Source organism: Dermochelys coriacea, chromosome 14 (assembly GCF_009764565.3).
Source record: "Dermochelys coriacea isolate rDerCor1 chromosome 14, rDerCor1.pri.v4, whole genome shotgun sequence".
Lineage (NCBI taxonomy): Eukaryota > Metazoa > Chordata > Testudines > Dermochelyidae > Dermochelys > Dermochelys coriacea.
Window position 1 is genome coordinate 3,600,006 of NC_050081.1, and position 6,699 is coordinate 3,606,704.

Genomic DNA, 6,699 nt, shown 5'->3' on the forward strand with positions numbered 1-6,699 from the left:
TCCAGCTGGGGAGTGGGGTCGGGGGGCGTGTCCAGCTCTGGTGCTTGTGCTGGGGAGCGAGGTGGGGGGCATGTGGGTTTCCAAGCCCCTGACCCCCACTCCCTGGCTAGAGGGATTTTAAGCTGGTTAAAGGCCTTCTGACACTCTTCAGTCCACTGAACTGCATTTGGCTGTTTCTTTTTGGTTAGGTCTGTCGGGCGGCGATTTGGCTGTATTGCGGTACAAATTGCCTGTAATATCCGGCCAAGCCTAAGAAGGATTGGACCTGTTTCTTTGACTTTGGGACTGGCCACTATTGGATACCAGCCACTTTGACCTGTAGGGGGTTGATAGTTCCTTGACCCACCTGGTGTCCAAGGTAAGTCACTCTGTTTAGGCCTATTTGAAACTTCTCAGCCTTAACAGTTAGTTCTGCCTCCCTTATGCGCTCGAAGACTTTTTGTAGATGTTCCAGGTGTTCTGCCCAGGAATCTGAAAATATGGCCACATCGTCAAGGTAGGCGACTGCATATTCTCCCAATCCAGCTAGGAGACCATCTACAAGTTTTTGGAAGGTGGCGAGTGCATTCTGCAGCCCGAAAGGGAGTACATTAAATTCATACAGCCCGAATTGTGTGGTGAAGGCTGACCTTTCCCTGGCGGATTCATCTAGCGGTACCTGCCAGTACCCCTTGGTTAAGTCCAAGGTAGAGATGAACTGGGCCCATCCCAGTTTCTCTAATAGTTCATCTGTGCGTGGCATTGGATAGTTGTCTGGGCGAGTTACAGCATTTAGCTTACGGTAGTCCACGCAAAAATGTATCTCTCCATCTGGTTTGGGAACTAGAACTACTGGAGATGCCCATGCACTGCCAGAGGGGTGGATTACACCCATCTGTAGCATATCCTGGATCTCCCATTCTATAGCAGTTTTAGCTTGAGGAGACACCCGGTAAGGTTGGGCTCTAATTGGGTTAGCATTACCTGTGTCAATGGAGTGGTATGCCCGTTCAGTCAGTCTGTTGAGCCATTTACCAAACAGATCTGTCATCTGGTTTACATGAGCCACATTACTTAGTCCAGGCCCTCTCTTAAGGGTTCAAAATTTTACTTTGTAAGTTCCAAGTGTAACTTGAAATTGCTTTAAAACCAAATCCTTGAATTTATTATAGTCAGAAGCCTCATCAATAGGCATCTTATTGAATATGTCCAGAGCTCTTCCAGTCAATTTTGTGACCAGTGTGGTCATCTTGTGAGCTTTAGGAATTTTATGGAGAGTGCACCATCTCTCAAAGGTGAGAAAATATTCAGCAATATCACTGGATTCATCATACTGTGGACATAGTCACTCCCATTTGTGGATTGTTGGGGAAGGATTGTTAGGGTTATCCAGTAGATTCCACTCAGCCCTTGCCTTCTCCATCTCCAATTCATGCTTCCTCTCTTTTTCCCTCTCCTCCATTTCTTTTTCCTTTGCCTCCATAGCTTTCCTGTGAGCAGCCTCCATTTCTTTTTCTTTGGCCACTTGTGCCTCAATCTCCATCTGTCTGAGTTCTATCCGTCTTTCATGTTCCTTTTGTCTTTCCTCAGCCTCACATCTGGCTAATTCCAGTTTCTGTTGGGTATTGTTTTCTGTCATTCTAACCTCTCTGTTTTTAACCAAGCTATACCCAAGAGTTAGAAAGAAAAAAAACAAAAAACCTGGGTTGTAAAATTTTGCTGTGCTGTAACCTGATACCTGTTTCCTCTGATAGCTGTTCTCAACCGACAGAAACATCCTTTTGTTATGCCTGCTGCTCTGTCCCCCAGGCAGAGAGACAGAATCTACAGCAGCAATCGCCTTTTACAAATCCTTTTAAAATCCTGCTCTGCTTCTGGTTCAAAATGTTCCCACCTCTGCCACCATGTCAAGGTCCCCACATCTGTATCCTGGAGTTCAGAGTGGGGAAGGAACCTTGACATAGTCAATGCTCTGAGTCACCATGGGGGAGAATATGGGGGAGACCCTAAGCCCCGCCTAGCCTGACCCCCAGCTCAGCTCCAGCGCTGACATTCTGCCCAGGCAGCTCGGACATCACCTGGGCCAGAGCAGAGGACGACGTGGGCATCTCCAGGGGGCCAGAGAGGCCCACGGACCCATGCCTCCAGGAGAAGAGAGACACAAAGGTGCGGCCATCCCTTGTCTTAATGAGACTGATATGAGCCTCGTTTGCTAATGAGGAATTTTATAGTCTCAGACTGACAAGAGCAGCCGCAGTGGGGACCCGGAAGGTCAACGCTATAAGGAGTGAGTGTGCCGATCTGCGGCCAGCCTGGGCAGGGAGCAGTGCCAGGCAGTGGCTTCCTTCCCTGACCCATGCCAAAGGGGTTGCTGAGCCGCTGCTGGACAAGGCCAGGGGCAGCCCCTGCCTCTGGCCCGGTCACTGCAGCAGGTTGCCTGGCTCGGCTGTGCTGAGCGTCATATTTGGCAGGAGCTTTCCCGGTCTGCACATGCAGCCTGTCATGGGATGACCTCAAAAGACTTTGAAAACACTAGCAAACTGAACCAGGGCAGTACTATTAGACCCATTCGACGGATGGGAAAACTGAGATACACCAAAGGCAGTGACATACCAGGGCCACACAGTGGCAGAGCTGGGACTGGAATCCAGGATCCCTGACTGCCAGTTCCCTGCTCCACCTGTTAGACCATACTCCCTTCCCAGGGCTGGGACTAGAACCCAGGAGTCCTGACTCTCATGCTAGCATGGTTAGAACACAGGGTTTTAATATATTGACCTTCTCCTGTGACAGATAGAGTCTGTCATCGAAAGAGGGACTCAAAGCACTTAGCAAAAATCACGGGTATAAAAACCACCTCTTCCACCGCTGAAACGCAGCTGCCCCGAGAGGCGGAAGCCACTAGCTGTTTCCTAGCACAACGCAAGAAGGAGACACCCATGGCTGTGGCCAAGGTGAAATGTAGGGAGGCAGAATGTCCTGACGTGAGCTGGAATCCAGCCAGCACAGTAAGGCTGATAATGGACTTATACAAAACACTACGGTGTCTTTAATGGCTACAAGTGGTTAGAACTTCGGTTTTCTGTCTCCTCTGAAACTGAGCTCCTCTGGTAGCACAGCGCCCCCTAGCCCCAGGACAGGGAAACAGAAGAGCGCCACCTATGGCGCGACCAGTACCACTGCAGAGGGAGGTTTTCCATTAAGGTCTCCCCCCCAAGTACCGACCAGGCCTGTCCCTGCTGAGTTTGCGAGCCCAGATCCCAGCATGGGTTCCAGAGGAAGGTCAAAAAGGATGGGAAATGATTTTTCAAAGGTAATTTCTGCAACCAGTGATGCTTTGCTTTCCTTGTATCGATTACCTCTGTGGCTACTTCCCAATCGTCTAATTACAGAAGCACTTTTTCAATTGGACCAAAATAGCTTCCCCTTGCAGAAGAAGAAGAAGAAAAGCCAGAACCTCCAAATAACATTGTAATAGATCAGGCAACAGCAAGGCTCTAAATAAACCCGGCAATAATTGTAACTGAAATTCTATTCCAGGCAAGAGGAAGCAGGGAGGGCTGGGCTGGGCTGGACTGAGCTGATCTTTCCTTAAGCAAGGCCATTTGATTTGCCGTCCGGAATCAAGCCAGCTCTGAAGAGCATTAGCTGCAGGGGCTGAATGGCTCTGAGCTGTTGCAAGGGGCTTTCTGGCCAAGCTTGCTGGTGGCCAAAAATCATTGCCATTCTTAGCTCTTTGATGACCTGTGTGGAACAAGTCTGGTACGTCTTTTAGCCCAGCCCCTGGAGGACAGCCGTCCACATCCCAATAACCAGCATGGCCTCTCTGGCACAGATTGGCCCTTGCTGGCAGTCTTGGCTGAGTGGGTCCATGGAGGCTAAGCTTGCCCCTCTTACCCTCAGAGAGTTCGTGTAAGGGGCTCCCTGCAATTCAATCTAGCTCCTCCCTGGATCCCTCACAAGTGGAGCTGGTGAGGGGGAGCCCTAGAAAGGGAAAGGAACACCACAAACGTATCTTGCCCTCCCTTTTCCTTCACCAGTGAACCCTCAGCCCAGGATGGGAATGTCTCCAGGTGCTAAAGGGTTAATCCCACATCTGTCTTGGTGAAGTTCTCCCCCCATGGGTGACCCAGAGCTGGGAGGGAGCCGCTGATCCTGAGACACAAGAGGCAGATGCACCCACCCAACCCACGTGTGAGTGAACACCCACAAACACACCCTAACCACCATGAACAATGCCATGCACAAGCTAGTGTGCTGAAGTTCACATCCAGATCCATATGTACAAACCTTCCCTGCCCCTGTGGAATGGCGCCACTAAAGCGAGATTGCTGGAGCTGCAGTAATTACTGCTGTGTACCTCGGGGAGACATGCACAACTCCCTAAAGACCAGCTTTTCATTGCAAACCTATTAAACAACCATGTTTAACAGAGAATGAGGGATAACTGCTCTGCAGAGACACTGCCATTGCATTGTCTGGGAAGAAAATCTTTGGATCTCGAATTCCTCTTTTCTCTGCACCCATGTTCTGCTGGATGGGAGCGTGTGCACACGTGTGTGTGTGTGTGTGTGTGTGGTCCTTATAGCTCTGTGTGCATGGTGTGTGTGTGTGTGTGTGTGGAGTCCTTGTGGCTCTGTGTGCATGTGTTTCTGTGCATTTGCACATGGATCTGTGTACATGAGTGTGCATATCGTCATGGGTGGGGTTTGTGTGTATGTGTTTGCATATGTGTGCACATGCACAGCGAGTGGCACAGAGGGCCTATCAGTGTGTGTGTGTGTGTGTGTGTGTGTCCAGCTACTCTCCCTGCTCCCTCCCTCTCTAATGCAACTGTCGTCCTGCGCCGGGTATCACTCACGTCAATTGTGAATCATAAAAATCACAATTGATGTTTCAATTAGTTATAATTTATGGAGCGATTATCTTTAATTTCTCTTTTATTGTATTTTAATGGCTTGAAATATCTTGATGAGATTTGAAGGCGCCACTCCCATCACAGGGCTGGGGGGAGCCTGTGAGATGGGAAAGGGGCAAACCGCCCTCCCGCGGGCCCCATGTCCCCATGTGGTGGGCTCGGCCCCACCGAGCCACCTTGTTACACAAAAAGAGCTAGATAGGATTGGGGAGGGGGAGAATCCCCGTCTCCCTCATCCCCTCCCAGCTGCTGAGTCTCAGTGTGTCCCCAGCACTGAGGCTGGCTCTAAATTAACTTGCTAATGGGGAAGCTTTGGGATAAGGGAGCTGGACAAAGCTCCATTAATCAGAGCGCCAGCGAGGAATGGGGAAGCAGGGGGCCAGAGGCTGCTGAGATGAGGAAGCCAGTAAGGGGAGCTCTCCTCCCCCTCCTTGGCAGAGCCCAGCCACAAGCTGGGTGTCAGTGTCCTGAAGCAAAGCTGGCGAGGTGGCCAGCAGGCCTGGGGGGCACTGTGTAAGGGTGTCTGGGGAAAGACCTGGCCTCTGAGACAGAGGCTGATGACTCCTGAGGAGGTGGAGAAGGAAGGCTGCCTGCCACCCTCTCCTTGCCCAGGATGGGCCCCGACTTCCCTGGATCTTGTCCTGTGGGCCCATGGCGCTGCAGCCCCTTTGCTAGAGTCCTGCCCCTCATGTTGCTTGCCCCAGTTGCTGCTCTTGACAGTAACCCTGTGGAAGCTTGAAGCTGACATGATGCCTTGGGCTGTGTACACTGGTTTGTTACTGTAGGTCTCTCTGGAGCAGTAAAGTGCATGCACTGGTTTGTTATTGTAGGGTCACTCCTGAGCACTAGGGCTGCACACACGGGTTTGCTATTGTGGCCGGGCTGCTGTGGATGCCCGTGTGCAGATGTCTATGCTTGCTTTTCAGACACATTTCAAAGCACGATGATTTTGGAGCCAAACCCACAAAGCAGAGCAGGCCCCTTTGAGCCGAGCTAGCTACGCGTGAAAGCTCGGAGCCCCACGTCCCGTAACAGACAGTGGGGCTAATACAACTTTGGAGATCACAACGCTCCACTCCTGTCCCAGGGCAAACTGCTTTGAGTGGCTGCAACTTCGACATCTTAGAGCTCCTTGCTTCAAAACAATTCCCTGCCTGGTGCGTTGGGGAGGAGGAACTGAGGTCAACGTGCAAGAAGAGAAACAGAACATGTGCCAGGCTGTGGCACTGAAATGGTTAAAACCCCGGGGCGGGGAGGGAGGGGCTGGGAATGCAGCTAATTGCCTCACATGCCAGTTTGCAGGCCTGTGATACATTTTTTTCTCTCTCTCTTTCCTCACAGGTAGGGCAGGTGGTGGGTTTTCTTCAGCTGTGAGAGTCAAGCCAAATCCCTGGGCCATTCATCTGCAAAGCCTTCCCTATGGCCCTGAGGCACATGGATATCTCTGCCTGGCTGGGGGATTTCCAGGATTATGATCATGACCTAGGCACCCATCAGAATACGTTTGAAATGAAGATGCAAGGGAAGGAAAACAGCAGGGAAGTTTTGCGGTGCCAGTTGGGATTGGGGGTTGGGAGTGGGGGTAATCAAAGAGCTCATGTAGTGCACGGCGCAAAAGGGGATTATTGAGGATTGCTTGTAGGACGTGTGGGGTCAGGTGGGCGGAGCCCGGACTCCTGGGTTCTGAGGGATAGAGACAGGACTCCTAGAATATGAATGGTTAGACCCAGGATGCCCCAGGTTCTGCTACTGACTCATTGTCCTTAGACATTAGTGTAGTTGGTGACAAACTGGGTGACTCC